The sequence below is a fragment of the Callithrix jacchus genome, chromosome 6, assembly GCF_049354715.1.
Source record: "Callithrix jacchus isolate 240 chromosome 6, calJac240_pri, whole genome shotgun sequence".
NCBI lineage: Eukaryota > Metazoa > Chordata > Mammalia > Primates > Cebidae > Callithrix > Callithrix jacchus.
Window position 1 is genome coordinate 5,080,032 of NC_133507.1, and position 16,947 is coordinate 5,096,978.

The following is a 16,947-nucleotide window of genomic DNA, read 5'->3' on the forward strand; positions in this document are numbered from 1 at the left end:
CCATTAATTCACTCATACTCCTCTCTAAGTTGTCTATTCTCAATAGGATTTCATCAAGCCTTTTGTCAAAGTTCCTAGTTTCTTTACGTTGGGCTACAACATGTTCTTTTAACTCACCGAAGTTTGTTATTATCCATTCCTTGAAGAGTGATTCTGTCATCAGGAGGCGCTCGTTCTCCATCAAGCCTTGTTCCATTGTTGATGTGGAACTGTGATCATCTTTAGAGGGAGAGGCGTTCTGACTTTGAGTATTCTCAGCTTTTTTATGCTGGTTTCTTCCCGTCATTGTAAATTTATCCTCCTGTCGTCTTTGAAATTACCAACTTTCAGATTAGGTCTCTTGAGTGGGCGTCCAGGTTGTTAGTTCCCAGGGCCCGAGCAGCGGCGTTAAAACTGATGGTGCTTTTCTGCCCAGGATTCTCCTGTCGGGCTTCCTTCTTGTTTCCGTAGTAGGCGACTCTGCCTTCCCGGGGCTCCAAACCTCGGTCAGAAGGGGAAGCGGTCCCGTTTACTCTGCTCCGAGAGCTGCCGCGCCGAGGTGCCGGCGGAACCGCTGCACCGCCCACGAGAGTCGCGCTGGCGACCCATGTGTTTCCACCACTGGGGGATCTTCTGCTCCGTGAGCGACCAGACTTTGTCTGAAAGTGTGGCGTCCTCTAGTTCTCCGCGCCTTCCCTGAGAGCTGCAATCCCGGGATGTTAGCGATCGGCCATCTTGGATCGTTCTCCCGCGATTAGTGTTTTTCCACAAGATTTTTCTATTTACTCATTCTGCGTAAATATAAAATGGTTAAGAGTCCTGCCCATAGGTAGTTCAGACTTACTGCCTGCCCAGACTCCCACTCACAGCTATACAAAGATTTCATTCTTCTTGCCAAAGTTATCTTTGGATATCTTTTTTTTTTTTGAGACGGAGTTTCGCTCTTATTACACAGGCTGGAGTGCAATGGCGCGATCTCGGCTCACCACAACCTCCGCCTCCTGGGTTCAGCCAATTCTCCTGCCTCAGCCTCCTGAGTAGCTGGGATTACAGGCACGCGCCACCGTGCCCAGCTAATTTTTTGTATTTTTAGTAGAGACGGGGTTTCACCGTGTTGACCAGGATGGTCTCGATCTCTTGATCTCATGATCTGCCCACCTCGGCCTCCCAGAGTGCTGGGATTACAGGCGTGAGCCGCCGCGCCCGATCATCTTTGGGTATCTTTACCCCTCAGGAGTCCTTTTCTTTCTTCTGTAGCTTGAAATCTCTATTCATGCTTGCTGTGGCTAAGATTTATACATTGAAGCTACTGGGGTGCAGGAAATACAACCCCAATATATGGCACCCTGGCACACTGAATACTTTAAGCTGGAGGAGACAGAAAGCTGAAGAAGGAGTAAGATTTCAATGACCCGCTCCCACCTCTTCTCTCCTGAAGATCCTCATGTGACAGGTGTTCTGCCCTATGCCTGAAGGGAAGGATTATCAAATGTGGAGGCGAAGAAGAATCTGAACAGTCAGGCCTTGCTAATTTCCCCCAGGTTTATTACCGTTAGATCATATACCCCTTTGTCCTCCAGTCATAGTTCCACGTGACTGTTCATAAAAATATACAGTTCTCCCTAGATATTTGAGTTTTCATTTTCGTAGTCTCCCATGTAACATAAAACTTACATTAAATGCATTTGTGGCCGGACATGGTGGCTCACGCCTGTAATCCCAGCACACTGGGAGGCTGAGGCAGTAGATCACCTGAGGTCAGGAGTTTGAGACCAGCCTGGCCAACATGGTGAAACCCCATCCCTACTAAAAATACAAAAATTAGCCAGGTGTGCTGGTGTGTGTCTGTAGTCTCAGTTACTTGGGAGGCTGAGGCAGGAGAATCATGGAACCCTGGACACGGAGGTTGTCGTAAGGAGAGATTGCACCACTGCATAGCAGCCTGGGCAGCAGAGCGAGACTCCATCTCAAAAGAAAAAAAATGCATTTGTATATTTTTATGTATTTTTTTGAGATGGAGTCTCGCTCTGTCATCCAGGCTGGAGTGCAGTGATGCAATCTTGGCTCGTGCCTATAATCCCAGCACTTTGGGAGGCCAAGGCGGGCAGATCACGAGGCCAGGAGATCAGGACCATCCTGGCAAACACAGTGAAACCCTGTCTCTACTAAAAATACAAAGAAATTAGCCAGGCATGGCGGCACGCACCTGTAGTCCCAGCTACTTGGGAGGCTGAGGCAGAAGAAGCACTTGAACTTGGAGGCAGAGGTTGCAGTGAGACAAGATTGCACCACTGCACTCGTACTCCAGCCTGGGTGACAGAGCAAGATTCCATCTCAAAAAACAAAAAGGACAAAATGTTTGGATGAGAGAACCAGGGATGTGCAAGCACAGAGGAAGGACCAAGTGACAGCAGAGCGAGAAGGTGGCATCTGTCAGCCATGTAGAGAGGTCGCCACACAACCGTGCTAAGCTTTCCCTTGAACTTACAGTCCAGCTGCTGCTGTTTAAACCACCCAGTCTCTGGTACTTCCTTACGGTAGCCATAGCATGCTAAGGCAGTGCTCTGGGAATCAGCTCACTCACCAGCTCGCTTCAGAAACTGACCCCTTTGGGAGGCCGCAGAGGGAAGACTGCTTGAGCCCAGGAGTTCGAGACCAGCCTGGGCAACAAAGCAAGACCCTGTCTCTATTTCAAAAAATAAATTAAAGAAAAATAATTTGACTTCCTGATCACTCAGGTTATTCTTTATATATTTTTTCTCTGGATTAGTAACATATTCCGAGCTTAGGTTCGGCAACTTTCTTCCTCATAGTACATTTAAAAAATCGCACATCTTGGTCAGTGGTTCTGTTCTCATTTCTTAGTCTTCATTTTACATGAGCCAATAATAAGCAAACACATGCGAAGAATGTATGCATTCATCACAGGGATGAGAGAAACGGAATAGACAACTCTGATGGGGAGGGATCTGAATTTCAGTATCCCTAGACACACGGGGATGCTCCTCCTGTGGACGCAGCTTCCAGTAGATGGCAGTACTGCCACAGGCAGGCCGGAAACAGCAGTCAAGTGCGAAACAGCAGACTCACAAGTAAAACATCTCAAGTAAGCTGTGGTTTGCTTCTATGGAATTAAGGTAATTTTAAATTCTTACCCATTTGATTAAAAGTTTGGACAAAATGTGACAGTGCACGTTTACTAGATCTAGTAATCGATATTTTGGAGGCCCTAAACTAAAATAATCACATACAAGAAGAAAAACAGCATATGTATATATGTTACTTGTAATTTTTAAAGAAAAGTAAAACAAAATTTTATTTGATGCTTTGAATATAAATAACTTATTTTCATATATATAATATATGTGTGTGTGTGTGTGTGTGTGTGTGTGTGTGTGTGTGTGTATATGAGGAGGGAGAGAGAGAGAGAGAGAGAGAGAAAGAGAGACAGAAAGAGAGAAGGTCTCACTCTGTAGCCCAGACTGGACTGCAGTGATGTGGTCGTGATCACAGCTCACTGTAACCTTGAAGTTCTAGGCTCAAGGGATCCTCCCATCTCAGGGTGCAGAGTAGCTAGGACAACAGATGCTCACTCCCATGCCCAGCTAATTTTTTACATTTTTTATAGAGACAGGCTCTTGCTATGTTGCCCAGGCTGGCAAATGACTTATTTTCACACTGTCTGTGGTAATCAAGATGAAGTTGAAAATTGAGTCAAGAGGATTGATTTTCTGTCTGAGCTTGGAAGCTCTGTTCTTCATCCACAAATCAGTTCATTTTGTTGGAACTTAGATATGCCAAAGACTGGCACTTTGCCATGCTGAAAAGCCTTAGAAGTTGCCTCAGAACCAAGGTCCCTCTAATCTTATCTTGTCTCCCACCCCCAAACCCAGAAAGAGCCTCTCTCTGCAATTTCCATATCTGACCAAGCAAAAGATATGCAATGATCTTGAATGACCTCCCCCAGGATCTCATCAAATAACCAGGAAAGCACAAGGGGCTGCGAGTCCCCACCAGCTCAGACACCCTTATCACCTTTTCTTCTGAGGTCAGCTCCAAGAGATTCTCTGGAGGACTTAATCTGCATTAAACCGTAACCTCTGTTCCTGTGTGGCTCTGCACCTCACCTCCCCCAGTGTCTGCTTCCTGCGTCCCGGGTCTGCTCATTCTCCTTAACGGTCTATTGCCCCTTAAAATAACAGTCTGCGTTCCACATCTCCCCCTTCCTCCATGGAAACAGGTATGTAAAGTTATGTACCTCGTTGGGTTGTCATCCTCTTGTGATTCCCTCGTGCTATACAATTTAAAGTAAAATTTTGCATACCTTTTCTTCTATTAATCTTCCTTTTGCCAGCTGATTTTTCAGTGAACCTTCAGAGGATAAAGGGGAACTTTTCTCTTCACCCTTATAGTTTTATCCACGCGTCTATGTAGTTTCGACATCTACATATTTTCACCGGCGAGGTCAGAGGAATTATCCTAGGCACTGAAAACATAGAATTGAGAAATCAAATAAAATTTTCTCTCTCCAAAGGGCTTACATTCTAGTACTAGTATTCCAGGTGCTATAAGTAAAAAACAGGTAAACATTCTGTTCATATTCTAATCAAGTGTCTACTGTTAGCAGGAAACATGGGCATAAGCTCTCCAGAAGCTGCTCTGTGATCACCTAACACCGCAGCAAGGCCAGGAACCAAAACTGGACAAAATGTGACAATGCATGTTTACCGAACCTAGTAATTGATATTTGGAGCCCCTAAACTAAAACAGTCACATATAAGAAGGAAAAACAGCATACCTATATATGTTACTTGTAATATTTAAAGAAAATGGAAACAAAATTTATTTGATACTTTGAATACAAATAACATTTTCATATATATAATAAATGTGTGTGTTTGTGTATATATATATGGAGAAGAGAGAGAGAGAGAGAGAGAGAGAGAGCGATCTCACTCTATAGCCCAGATTGGAGTGCAGTGATGTGACCGTGATCACAGCTCATTGTAACCTTGAACTTCTAGGCTCAAGTGATCCTCCCATCTCAGGGTGCAGGTCCCATCTCAGGTTCCATATCTGGCTAATTTTTGTATTTTTGGTTAGAGATGAGATTTCACCATGTTGGCCAGACCGGTCTTGAACTCCGGACCTCAGATGATTCACTTGCCTTGGCCTCCCAAAGTGTTGGGATTACAGGCATGAGCCACCATGCCCGGCCTCAGTTTCTTTTTTTTCCTAAAGTTTCTGACCAGATTAAGTAACAAGATATTATCAATATTACTGATGCTGACCAGATTAAGTAACAAGATATTATCAATATTACTGATGCCCTGAGTGAATCTCCCTAATTTTATCCTTACCCATTAAACGTTACTATTATTTTAAATTATCTGCCGTTTCCTTGTATTTCTTTTTACTTCTTTTTTTCTTTTTTTTTTTTTTGAGACAGAGTTTCACTCTTGTTACCCAGGCTGGAATGCAATGGACCGATCTCGGCTCACCGCAACCTTCACCTCCTGGGTTCAGGCAATTCTCCTGCCTCAGCCTCCTGAGTAGCTGGGATTACAGGCATGCACTACCATATCCAGATAACTTTTTGTATTTTTAGTAGAGACAGGGTTTCACCATGTTGACCAGGATGGTCTGGATCTCTTCACCTCGTGATCCACCCGCCTTGGCCTCCTAAAGTGCTGAGATTACAGGCGTGAGCCACTGTGCCCGGCCTTCTTTTTACTTTTCTCTCTACTGTAGTATTTCTAAATAATATATTGTTCAGTTTTTATTATCTTCAAGGTCAGGTTTTTCTTATCTTCAGGGTTAATGTGTCTGAATTAATGTATTTACTAATCTGATTTTGATAAATTATCATACACAGCCATATTGTGGGACATTCTACAAAAAGCTTGGTTGGTGCTTTTTGAGAGCGCAGGTCATGAAAAATAAATGAAGACTGGGAAACTTGCAGATTGGAGAAAACCTGACGTGGCAGACAGACCCTAGGATGGTGCCCAGTTATACACAAATTCTTATTCTAATTTTCTCCCTGTGTGTGTGAGCAGGAATCTTGACTATCTTGTAAACAACAGAGTACTGCTAGTAACGAGGGAAATTAATAATTTGCAATTGCTATACAATAAAGCCAATTTACAGTGTTGTGTTCAATATAAAACCTAACCCCCAGCTCTGCTTGAAATTAACTCCCTGTAAAACCCACCTACCTATTCTCCCCACATTCTCAGTGAGGTTCCCAGGCATCCCAAGAGTCCTGTTTTTCTTGCTGACCAGCTGCAAGTTCACAGGGCAAGATAACACCCACAGAATGTATAATGTGTTTCTCAAGATGCTATTTTTCAAATGCAATGTACATCACAAGACCTGTTACAGGTTAATTAACTGTTCTTTGTTCTTGGTTCTGTGAAGTTACTTCCTGCTTTGTCATCCTGTATCACAACAATGCTTAAAAGACCCTCAGTTTTTCTGTACCAGGCTCAGTCTAGGGAAGCAATTTCACTGACCAGGCTCAGTCTTAGGAAACAATTTCACTGAGCCTGTGTACACGTTAAATAATGTCCTTCTGCTTTTCCAAGTCTCTAATTTCCCGCTTCACAAGGACATGGAATGCCACAAGGCTATTATGTGACATAAGATTGAGATTTCTGTTAGCAAACTCCCTCCCTTGATGGAGTTGGTGAAACATTCTGCCTTGGGAGAAACCCACAAAGCAAAGAACCGAATGCCGCCTCTGGCCAGTAGCCAACGATGAACAAAAGCTCTTGATCTACAAGGCGGCGCTGGAATTGGCAATACCAATTTACAATGAATCCAAGCCCCCTTTCAAATAACACTATCCTGGGTCACAATTACCATGAATTCCTTATAATAAGAAATCATTTTTTGTACCTTCAGTCGCTTGTGTTATTGCGCGTTCATTTCACTTATATATGAGCATTCATTTATATTTATAATATATATACAAGAATACATAATCAAATTCATTGTTTCTGTTAACGTTTTTGATAAACTTTTATCTGTTAGATTAACAAAGAATATGAGAAATAAAAGTTTTTATTCTAAGGACAACCACTAAAAGTGAAAAAAGAAATATAACATGCTAAGAAAAAAGAAAAAAAATAGAATCATATTAAATTCTCAGTTAAAACTATACAAAGCTGAAAATGAGTGGGAGAAAAAAATAGAATAAAGAACAAGAATGACAGAAAACTGTAAGAAATGTAACAGGTATCAGTCAAACCATGTCAATAATCACTCTGAGTAGCAATGGCTGAAATATACCAATTAAAGACATATTGTCAGAGTATATCTAAAAACAAGACCTAATAATATCTTGTATACTGGAAATCTGTCTAAATATAAAGACATACATAGACAATTGCAAATTAAAATCAATGAGAGTATCACCTCACACTTGTTAGAATGGCTACTTCAAAAGACAAAAGTAGGGCTGGGCGCGGTGGCTCAAGCCTGTAATCCCAGCACTTTGGGAGGCCAAGGCGGGTGGATCACGAGGTCAAGAGATCGAGACCATCCTGGTCAACATGGTGAAACCCCATCTCTACTAAAAATACAAAAAATTAGCTGGGCATGGTGGCGCGTGCCTGTAATCCCGGCTACTCGGGAGGTTGAGGCAGGAGAATTGCCTGAACCCAGGAGGTGGAGGTTGCGGTGAGCCGAGATTGCGCCATCTCCAGCCTGGGTAACAAGAGTGAAACTCTATCTCAAAAAAAAAAAAAAAAAAAAGACAAAAGTTAATAAGTGTTGACAATGATATGGAGAAAAAGGAACCCTTGCATATTGTTTGTGGGAATGTAAATTAGTACAATATAGGAACTATGGAAAAAAGTGTGAAGAACCCTCCAAAAATTAACAATACAATTTCCCTTTGATCCAGCAGTCTCATTACTGGGTATATACCCAAAGGTAAGAAAATGTGCCTTGGGAGGTTTCATCACTATCCAGTCCGTTGGATAGATATCTGCATTCCCATGTTCATTCCAGAATTATTCACAATAGCCAAATGTGGGATCAACCTACGTGCCCACCAACAGATTAATGGATAAAAGAATGTAGTGTATATGCAAAACAGGATATTATCATCCTTAAAAAAGGGAGACACACTGCCATTCGAGGCAGCATGAATGCATCTGCATGATAATGTATTAAGTAAAATAAGCCAGGAAGAGAAAGACAAATACCATAGGAACCCATGTGTAAATGGAATGTAAAAGAGCTTACTTATATAAATACAAAGTAGACTGGTGGGTACTAGGGCCTAAGAGTTGTTTGGGATGAGGTCGGGTAGATGTTTGTGAAAGGGTACAAAATTTCAGTTAAATAGGAGGAAAAAGATTAAGAGATGTATTGTACAACATGGTCACTATAATTAACAAAAATGGTATTACGAAAAATGAAGAAAGAGCGGACGTGAAGTTTTCACGCCACAAAAGAAAATCTACGTTAGGTAACACGTATGTTCTTATACTTCATGATATATATTATTCTTCAAACATCATGTTTGAAGATGACATGAAAATTTTGTATAGTAAATACACCAAATTTTATTTGTCAATTTTAAAAAGACATACAGGCTGGGTGTGGTGGCTCATGCTTATAACCCCAGACTTTGGGAGGCTGAGGTGGGTGGACCATGAGGTCAGGAGTTCAAGAACAACCTGACCGAGATGGTGAAACCCTGTCTCTACTAACAAATATAAAAATTTGTCAGGCACTTTGGGAGGCCGAGGCAGGCAGATCATGAGGTCAGGAGTTCGAGACCAGCCTGGCAAACATAGTGAAACCCTGTCTTTACTAAAAATGCAAAAATTAGCTGGGTGTTGTGACACATGCCTGAAGCCCCAGCTACTTGGGAGGCTGAGGCAGGACTAACGCTTGAACCCAGGAGGCGGAGGTTGCAGTGAGCTGAGATCGTACCACTGTGCTCTAGCCTGGGCAACAGAGCAAGACTCTATCTCAAAACAAAACAAAACAAAACCAAAAACAAAGAAAAAAACAAAACCACAAGAAGAAATAGAGGAATTCACTATTTTAGTAAGAGACTTTCAACACTCCTCTATCAGAAATAGACAGATTCACCAGGCAGAAAAAACCAGTAAGGACATTGCTAAACTCAACAATATCATCAATCAGTTGGCTATAATTGACACCTGCAGACGACTTTATCCAACAACAGGCAGAATACACACTGAACTCAAGCCCACATGGACCATTCATCAAGCTGCACTGCATTCTCCGCCATCAAACACACCTGAAACCATTTAAGAATCAGAATCATACAATGTATGCACTCAAATCACAACAGAATTAAACTATAAATCAATTTTTAAAAACTGGTGAATTGAAAAATACATGGAGATTAAATAATACATTTCCAAATAACACATGGGTCAAAGAAATCTCAAGAGAAAGCTAAACAGACTTTTGAACTAAATTTAAAGGAAAACATACCTCCTCAAAATTTGTGAGCTACAATGAGGCAGCTTGGAGGAATCTAAATTTATACTAAAGAAGGAAGCAGAGCAATTAAATCCAAAGTAAGTGGGGAAATGTATATTGGAAACACAGCAACAACTAAGTAAATGATAAAGCAGTTGGAATTTTTTTTTTTTTTTTGAGATGGAGTCTCGCTCTGTTGCCCGGGCTGAGTGCAGTGGCGTGGTCTCAGCTCACTGCAACCTCTGCCTCCAGGGTTCGAGTGATTCTCCTGCCTCAGCCTCCCAAGTGGTTGGGATTACAGGTGCCTGCAACCATGCCCAACTAATTTTTTTGGAATTTTTAGTAGAGATGGGGTTTCTTCATGTTGGCCAGGATAGTCTTGATTTACCTGCCCTGGCCTCCCAAAATGCTGGGATTACAGGTGTGAGCCACCATGCCTGGCCAGCACCTAGAATTTTCAAGTGAATATTGATGGTTTCATATTTTCCAGGACATATGAGTCCAAAGTTAAGTAGAAAAACATTAACACCCCCAACAGGACGCTTGCTTAAGAGCATGGAGAGGTGACTTGCACTGAATTCAAGGAACAAAATTCAGAAATATCAACCAAAGGTATGTAAAGCAAGGTAATTTCATTTGAATACTAAGTCAGAAAATGCATTAACCACGAATAATCCATCAAAAACAAATGCTAAGTATTACTAGGTATACAAGGCATGGTTACATGTGGTAGAAAGAATAAAGTCAAAATACATGCTATGCTCTGAGAATCATGAGAAAACTGTGAGGTGTGCATGCGAACATCAACACGTAAGGGGTCATGCACATACACTGAAGAACATGTATATATCCTCAGACAATAGTTTCATGAAGACCCGCCACTAGCACGTCTGAAGCTCCTGTGTCTGCCTTGCCCGTGTAGCTTGCCTGGGGTCCCTTCTCTGTGCAGCTGCAAACCCACCTCGTTTGCAGTTCACTGTTAGGACGCTCTCATCCTCTGGTGTATTTTTCGTCAGGTGGTTGTGAGCTGGCCACTGTGAATTTTCAGATCCACAGAGCCCACCTACAACTGCACAATGACAGACAGGACAGACAGCTTTGTCCTCAGCACCAATACCTCCTGGCAATGCTAATGGTCCTGCACCGTGGACCCTGGCCACCCTCACCTCTTCTGTTTCCTAGATCAAAAGACCTAATGGACTGGGGATAACATTTCAAAATAGACTGAGACATCCAAATCCCTCCCTACAGAATGCAGTCCTCAGAGAGCAGCCCTGCATCACTTTGAGTCACCCGGGGTTGTCACCCCAACGCCCAGCCTCTCCACAGTCTGCCCTTCCTGCTCCTGCCTCCTTACGTGTAACTCATCCCAGCAGCCCTTCCAGTTTACTGCCCTCTTCTCTGGCCTGGCCTGTGCCACAGACACAGTTTCCTCTTCCCCTTCCCTCCCTTGTCTGCTGGACTCACTGCTCCTCACTCTTCAGCATCTCCTCCAATGCTCCTCGTCGTGGAGGCCCCTTTTGTCCATCCCAGTTCAGGCCTGAAACTTGTCCTCTGGGTTTCCAAGGGCAGCTCTTCTACTTTGCAATTTAGTTTCTGTTAAGTTTTCTGAATCTCCGTTGGCCTTGAACATCGGGGAATTTGGAAACTTTGTGTTGCTTTCCTGTGAGCCCCACACATGGAGTGAACAAAGAGTAACTCAGACTATCTTCCTTTATGTTGAATTTCACAAAGAAATTAATGAACCTCTCAAACTCCTCACCCATATTCTTATCCACTTCACAAGAAACTAAAATCTTTCAATGTGAAGCAGTTTGTGCCTGAAGATGAAAATATTTCTCTTTTCCCCTTCTCATCTCAGGACAAGATGTGGCTCCCCTCAGCCTCCCCTCTAGCCTCCCCATCCTTGATCCACTGCAGAGCCCCTCTCCTGGGCCACGCTGCTCTATCCTCAGCTGCATCTATTCTTACTATCTGGACACTTTTGCCCTTTTAAACCAATAATTTTTTCTTGATTTCCAAGATTCAGCTACATTAGTATGGCTCCCTTGCTAAATATTTTCAAATGCTTATTTAGTTACTAACTTTTTTAGAGATGGAGTCTAGCTGTAGTTCTTAGGCTGCAGTGTAATAGATATTCATAGTTGTGATCACAGAGCATAGCAGCCTTCAATTCCTGGGCTCAGACAATCAAATGTTTATTATTTACTAGCTTTCTAAATTTTTAGCATATGTTTATTTTTCTTTTCTTTTTTTGAGACTGAGTCTCAGTCTGTTGCCCAGGCTGGAGTGCAGTGGCTTGATCTTGGCTCCCAGGTTCAAGCAATTCTGCTACCTCAGCCTCCCAAGTAGCTGGGACAGGTGCCCACCACCATGCCCGGCTAATTTTTTGTATTTTAGTAAAGATGGGGTTTCATCATATTGCCCAAGCTGGTCTTGAACTCCTGAGCTCAGGCAATCCACCTGCCTTGGTCTCCTAAAGTGCTAGGATTACAGGCATCAGCCACCACCATTTATTTTTCAAATGTTATCACAACAGCCATTACTCTGGTGGCAGCAATAACATGGCATTATTGAGGGCACATGTGTGATCTTCTGTTGTCACCTTCAGGTAAGATAATCTGCATTCAATACTTAAAGAGTGGATGTCAACAGGAAGATGCAAATCACACAGACAATGATGCAGCCTCCTCTGCTGAGAAATGTTTCATTGCCATCTCTCTTTATGTCACAGAGGATTATGTGAAGACATCCATTTCTCTGGGTTAAAATCTTGTTTAGAAGTATCATAATCAAAATTTAAATTTTTTTTTTTTTTGAGACGGGATTTCGCTCTTATTACCCAGGCTGGAGTGCAATGGCACGATCTAAGCTCACTGCAACCTCCGCCTCCTGGGTTCAGGCAATTCTCCTGCCTCAGCCTCCCAAGTAGCTGGTATTACAGGCACGCGCCACTGTGGCCAGCTAATTTTTTGTATTTTTAGTAGAGATGGGGTTTCACCATGTTGACCAGGATGGTCTCTATCTCTTGACCTCGTGATCCGCCCACTTTGGCCTCCCAAAGTGCTGGGATTACAGGTGTGAGCCACTGCGCCTGGCCCAATTTTAAGATTTTTATAAGTTCATTTATGAGTTAATCTCAATATTGTGTTAATTTTTATGTGAGTAAAACTTGTGATTTTATAATTCTAGAAGGGCTTTCTCCATAAATATAAAATGGGCTGTTATGTGTATAAAGTCATGTACCACGTAAGGGCCGTTTTGGTCAATAGCAGACCATATACATGTTGCTGTTCCCTTAAGATTACAACGGAGCTGAAAATTTTCACTTATCTTGTGACATTATAGCAATCATAATGTCACTGTTACTTCAGGTTTTAAAAATAAATGTAGTATAGCCTCAGTGTACAGTGTTTCTTAAGTCTACAGTAGTACACAGTAATGTCCTAGACCTTCACCTCCAGTGGCAACTCACTCACTCACCCGGAGGAACTTCTAGTCCTGCAAAATTCACTCATGATATCTGCTTTAAATAGGAGTGCCACTTAAAAAATACTTTATGTCATATTTTTACTATAGTATATACGTATGTATGTGTGTGTATGTGTATGTGCATGTGTGTGTGTATGTGCGTGTGTATGTGTGTGTATGTGTGTGTGCATGTGTGTATGTGTGTGTATGTGTGCGTGTGTGTATGTGTGTGTATGTGTGTGTATGTGTGTATGTGTGTGTATGTGTGTGTGCATGTGTGTATATATGTGTGTGTGTGTGTGTGTATGTGCGTGTGTGTATGTGCGTGTGTGTATGTGTGTATGTGCGTGTGTGTGTATGTGTGTGTATGTGTATGTGCGTGTGTGTGTATGTGTATGTGCGTGTGTATGTGCGTGTGTGTGTATGTGCGTGTGTGTGTGTATACATATATTTACCATTGCGTTACCATTCCTTACAGTTCAGTAAAGGTTTGTAGCCTAGAAGCAACATGCTTTACCATATAGCCTAGACATGTAACAGGCTATACCATCTAACTCTGTGTAAGTACTCTCTATATTGTTCTCATAATGACAAAATTGCCTAAAAATGCACTTCTTAGATTATATCTGTTGTTAATCAATGCATGACTGTAGTTTAACTGGCAGAGATATTACCTTTCTTTTAGATCCATCTTAAATTTTTTTTTTTTTTTTGAGATGGAGTTTCACTCTTGTTACCCAGGCTGGAGTGCAATGGCGCCATCTCAGCTCACCGCAACCTCCGCCTCCTGGGTTCAGGCAATTCTCCTGCCTCAGCCTCCTGAGTAGCTGGGATTACAGGCACGCACCACCGTGCCCAGCTAATTTTTTGTGTTTTTTTTTAGTAGAGACGGGGTTTCACCATGTTGACCAGGATGGTCTCGATCTCTTGACCTCATGATCCACCCGCCTTGGCCTCCCAAAGTGCTGGGATTACAGGCGTGAGCCACCGCGCCCGGCCCCATCTTAAATTTTTGATTCATGGACACACAGTGGCTGACGCCCACTGAGACTCCTGCCTATACCCATGCATACACCAACTCTGACCTTCCCTCTAGTGTTACACATGCCCATTCAATTACGGGTTTTTCTCTGTGAGTTTCATAAACATTGTTCCTTTGTATCACCAACTAGAAGCAAACAACCAGAGACAGAGTAATCATCAAGTAATTTCAGAAGGTATAAATCCAAATATTGTAGAAAAACGAATAGGGTTTGTATATTCCTTAACCAATGTAAAAATAAAAAACAGGTAAATTACATGGAACAGTGGTTGGCGAGAGTACATCAGGCAACGAACACGGTTATACCTCAGGGACGTGAGGCAGTGATGCAAGCCCACTATTTCCTCATGTTATTGCTTTAAGATTTGCCTGAGTGGAACTGCAAGGACTTCTGGAGAGTTTTGCGTTGAGAAGATAAAACTGAGGGTCTGAAAGAAAAATTTTGCCCAATTCCATCAACCGATCCTCTAAGTACAGTGTTAACAGTGGGTGAAAGTAATCATGACAGCACCCAGTCAGAAAAGTTTGACTTACGCCAGCTGTTTTCTACAGAGACATGGCCCACAGAACCACAGTAGCAGGCTAGGAGAAAAAGGGAAAGGCACAACGAAAAGATATTTGAATGAAGTTGGCCTTCAACCCTTTCATCTTATTCATTATGCTAAAAGATACAGCCCTTTACATGACATGGCCATCTTGCAACAAGCCCATGAGTAAAGGCAGCACAGCAGAGAGGAAGGAAATGTGTATAAGCAGGTTGAACCACTCCCGCCTTGACCCAAATCTGCCATTTCCTATGATTTGTTGTTCTATGTGTCGGATAAACCTGTGTCGTGTAATGAAGGTGGCTCCACTTTAGATTTCTCAACTTTATAATGGTGAGAAAGCAACACCCATTCAGTAGAAATTGTACTTTGAGTACTGATACAACGGTTCTGTTTTTCATTTTCATTGCGGTATTCAATAAATTACATGAGCTCTTTAACGCTTTATCGTAAAATACAGTTTCTGTTAGATGATTTTGTACAAATGTATGCAAAGGTAAACGTTCTGAGCACATTTAACAGAGGCTAAACTAGGGTGTGATGTTCAGTAAGGGAGCCATGTTAAACACACTTTTGACTGGTGATATTTTCAATTTATGATGGGTTTATTGGGAAGTGGCCCCGTTGAGGAGCATCTGTAATTTCAATGGAGCTTTCCATTGATCAGAACAGAACACAAAGCTCATCAGTGAAGAATAAAGCAGTAAATCTTATCTCCTCCATGTGCTTCCCCAGAACACCTCCAGTTTCCTTCAGAGTTGGGAATCATCTTTCCCTTGCCCTTTGTTACATAAATACCATGGTTTATCTAGTTTGCATGGAGTAACAGGTTGTTCTAAATTTGCGGTGAAATTTAAGGTTAATGATGCAAAGTCATAAAACAATAAAAGAATGAAGATGAGGGTTACTTAAAAGAATTAGCCAAGATTTGCCCTTAAAATTCTCTGTATAGAGGTATTAAAACCCAGAGGGCCTGACTGCAGCATCGCCTGGCACACAAAAGTCTATCAATAATATGGCGTCAAAATATCCATAAACTCTCAATGCTCTTGGTCCATTGCTTTTTCATATCTCATTTATCTTAAATAAATGCCCCAAGAACTGTTTTTAGACCACAGGATTGAGGATTTCATTACATGTATAACAGCCATTTGCTGTTGAATCTCAGAGACCCACCCTGCAGGAATGGGTCCTTTGCTAGAGAACGTGTTTCTCTCGATTCAATCCTGTTGGCCTTTGCACAGCTCCTATTGCAGACCCGAAAATTCCTAGCCTGCTTTCTGGAGCCCCAAATTGTTTCTTCAAGAAGTCAGCGTTCAACCTAGGTTGAGGAACCCCATCTTTACTTGCCATCAAGTCACATACGAACGTTATATGAGGAGTGTCAAAGGTTCAGCCTAAAACAATGGACGTTAACGGAGCAGGTAAAAACTAAAAAGTATGTAAACTGTTAACTGAGTCAATAAAAAGGCAACATGTAAAAATTAAAAAACAATGGTTGGGTAGTTGATATAGAAGAAATAAAGGTGTAATTCCCTTTCTTCAAAATGATGCTATTAAAATATATGCTGCTTGAAGATGTATGACATTTCCTGAGTGGCATTTTTATTTCAGTGCAAACTAAAAACAATTTTAGTAATCACTCATCAAGGAGTAAGAAAAATAACACATCTCAACATTATGAGTTTTCTGCAGGAAGGCAAGTCAAGCAGCCATTTACAAAAACAAAGTGAAAATACTCAAATATGCAAGCCAATGTCTATAGCTTTTGGATAAGGAGAAAAACACACAATATGACAACACTCATTTCCCAGTAGCAAAGTAGTTGTCTCTGCATTCAGAATAAGAGTCTCAGTGTTGTGTCTACATAAATTAATTCATTGTGCACCTTCCACAAAGAACAAACTAAGCCACATAATTTAAACTATTATAGCTTCTTTAAGTCTGTGATCGTGAGTAAATTTTGTCTTGTGGCTCTCAGGAAAGTCTCTGTCCCTTTCCTTTTCAATCAGTCATATATCATAGGAAATTTCTGGAAAACACTAAAACAGAGAATGTATAACAACTGTCATTTCTATTAAAAGTGCTATTTTCATTTAACTACTGAAGAAAGATGATTGAAAAGATGAAAATAATTAAATATATGATTCAAAAAATGATTATGATAGCATTTTAAAATACAGGAATGAAAGGAATTAATACACAATGCAAAATATAAATTGGTTTTAAATGATGTTTATATAAAATAAAAAAAGACAACTGCATACAAGTTTTAAAGATATCTGCACCCTGACCTCCAAAAAAACAATATGAAATATTACCAGGAAGCTGTCTTTGATCAGCGAGCACAATGATTGGAGAGAAAAGGCTTTCTTATGGAAAAGGACCGCATTCCTCAAATAGCCCCAGAAGGAGGGCAGGGGGCAGCTGACCTTGCCT

The 16,947-nt window shown here is 41.6% G+C and overlaps 1 protein-coding gene across 1 annotated transcript in view; it reads right to left on the reverse strand.

Annotated features, from left to right (window-relative positions):
- Nucleotides 1–4,303: 4,303 nt before the first annotated feature.
- The window catches only part of LOC144576818 (uncharacterized), a 243,737-nt gene continuing 231,093 nt past the window's right edge, over nt 4,304–16,947 (reverse strand). The window contains exon 16 of the mRNA XM_078329133.1: nt 4,304–4,465. The gene's annotated coding sequence lies outside the window, so the exon portion shown is untranslated. The remainder of the gene's footprint in view (nt 4,466–16,947) is intronic.